Below are 2,744 nucleotides of genomic sequence, written 5' to 3' on the forward strand. Positions count from 1 at the left end.
GTCTGTTTTTGTGCCAGTACCATGCTGTCTTGGTGATCACGGCTTTGTAATATAGCTTGAAATCGGGCAACGTGATGCCACCAGCTTTGTTTTTCTTTTTCAACATTTCCTTGGTGATTCAGGGTCTTTTATGATTCTATACAAATTTTAGGATTGTTTGTTCCAGCACTTTGAAAAATGTCATTGGAATTTTGATTGGGATGGCATTGAAGGTATAGATTGCACTGGGTAGCACAGACATTTTAACAATGTTTATTCTTCCGATCCATGAGCATGGAATATTTTTCCATCTTTTGCATCTTCTTCAATTTCTTTCATGAGTGTTCTGTAGTTCCTAGAGTATAGATCCTTTACCTCTTTGGTTAGGTTTATTCCGAGGTATCTTATGGTTTTTGGTGCTATTGTAAATGGAATCATTTCTCTGATTTCTCTTTCTACAGTTGTATTGTTAGTGTATAAGAAAGCAACTGATTTCTGTGCATTGATTTTATATCCTGCCACATTACCGAATTGCTGTATGAGTTCTAGTAATTTGGGGGTGGAGTCTTTTGGGTTTTCCACATTAAGTATAATGTTGTCTGAGAAAAGAGAGAGTTTGACTTCTTCTTTGCCAATTTGAATACCTTTGACTTCTTTTTGTTGTCTGATTGCTCCTGCTAGGACTTCTAGTACTATGTTGAACAATAGTGGAGAGTGGGCATCCTTGACATGTTCCTGATCTTAAGGGAAAGGCTCTCAGCTTTTCCCCATTGAGGATGATATTCACTGTGGGTTTTTCATAGATGGATTTTAGGAACTTGAGGAATGTTCCCTCTATCCCTGTACTCTGAAGAGTTTTAATCAGGAAAGGATGTTGTGTTTTGTCAAATGCTTTTTCTGCATCAACTCAGAGGACCATATGGTTCTTCTCCCTCCTCTTATTAATGTGTTCTATCACACTGATTGATCTGCGAATGTTGAACCACACTTGCATCCCGGGGATAAATCCCACTTGGTCGTGGTGGATGATCTTTTTAATGTATTGTTGGATCCTATTAGCCAGGATTTTGTTGAGGTCTTTGGAATCCATATTCATCAGGGATATTGGTTTGAAATTCTCCTTTTTGATGGGGTCTTTGCCTGGTTTGGGGATTAAGGTAATGCTGGCCTCATAGAATGAGTTTGGAAGTTTTCCTTCTGTTTCTATTTTTTGAAACAGCTTCAGGAGAAGAGGTATTATTTCTACTTTGAATGTTTGGTGGAATTCCCCAGGGAATCCATCAGGCCCTGGACTCTTGTTTTTTGGGAGGTTTTTGATCACTGCTTCAATCTCGTTACTGGATATTGGCCTATTCAGGTTGTCAATTTCTTCCTGCTTCAGTCTTGGCAGCTTATAGGTTTCCAGGAAGGCCTCCATTTCATCCAGATTGCTCAGATTATTGGCATATAGTTGTTGATAATAACTTCTAATAATTGTTTCTATTTCCTTCGTGTTAGTCGTGATCTCTCCCCTTTCATTCATAATTTTATTAATTTGGATCCTTCTCTTTTCTTTTGGATAAGTCTGGCCAGTGGTTTATCAATCTTACTAATTCTTTCAAAGAGCCAACTTCTAGTTTCGTTGTTCTGATCTACTATGTTTCTGGTTTCGAATTAATTGATCTCTGCTTTAATTTTAATTATTTCTCCTCTACTGCGTGGCTTAGGCATCGTTTGTTGCCTTTTCTCTAGTTCTTTAAGGTGTAGAGTTAGTTAGTTGGTGAATTCGGGATTTTTCTATTTTTTTTGAGTGAGGCTTGGATGGCTATGTATTTCCTCCTTAAGACCACCTTTTCAGTATCCCATAGGTTTTGGACCAATGTGTTTTTGTTCTCATTGATTTCCATGAATTGTTTAAGTTCTTTGATTTCCTGGTTGATCCAAACATTCTTGAGCAGAGTGGACTTTAGCTTCCAAGGGTTTGAATTTCTTCCAAATTTTTTCTGTGATTGAGTTCCAGTTTTAAAGCATTGTGGTCTGAGAATATGCAAGGAATAATCTCAATCTTTTGGTATCAGTTGAGACCTGATTTGTGACCCAGTATGTGGTCTATTCTGGAGAAAGTTCCATGTGCACTCGAGAGAAGTGGGTATTCTGTTGTTTTAGGGTGGAATGTTCTGTAAATATCTATGAGTTCCATCTGATCCAGTGTATCATTCGAAGCTCTTGTTTCCTTCTTGATTTTCTGCTTAGATGATCTGTCCATTGCTGAGAGTGGAGTATTGAGGTCTCCTACAATTAACGTATTGTTATCAATATGACTTCATTTTGGTTAACAGTTGGCTTATGTAGATGGTTGCTCCCATGTTGGGGGCATAGATATTTACAATTGTTCGATCTTCTTGTTGGATAGACCCTTTAAGAATGACATAGTGTCATTCTGTGTCTCTAATTACAAACTTTAGTTTAAAATCTAATTTGTTTGATATAAGAATTGCTACCCCAGCTTTCTTTTGAGGTCTGCTGGCATGAAAGATGGATCTCCATCCCTTCACTTTCAGTCTGGATGTATCTTTAGGTTCAAAATGAGTCTCTTGTAGGCAGCATATGGATGGGTGTTGTCTTTTATCCAGTCTGCAACCCTGTGCCGTTTAATGGGAGCATTTAGGCCATTCACGTTGAGAGTGATTATTGAAAGATATGAATTAATTGTCATCATGTTGCTTGTGAAGACGTTGTTTTTATAGATTGTCCCTGTAAATTTCTGTTGTATATGACTCTTGGGA

Source organism: Callorhinus ursinus, unplaced genomic scaffold, assembly GCF_003265705.2.
Source record: "Callorhinus ursinus isolate GAN/ISIS: 27379988/994484 unplaced genomic scaffold, GSC_fseal_2.0 scaffold1, whole genome shotgun sequence".
Classification (NCBI taxonomy): Eukaryota; Metazoa; Chordata; class Mammalia; order Carnivora; family Otariidae; genus Callorhinus; species Callorhinus ursinus.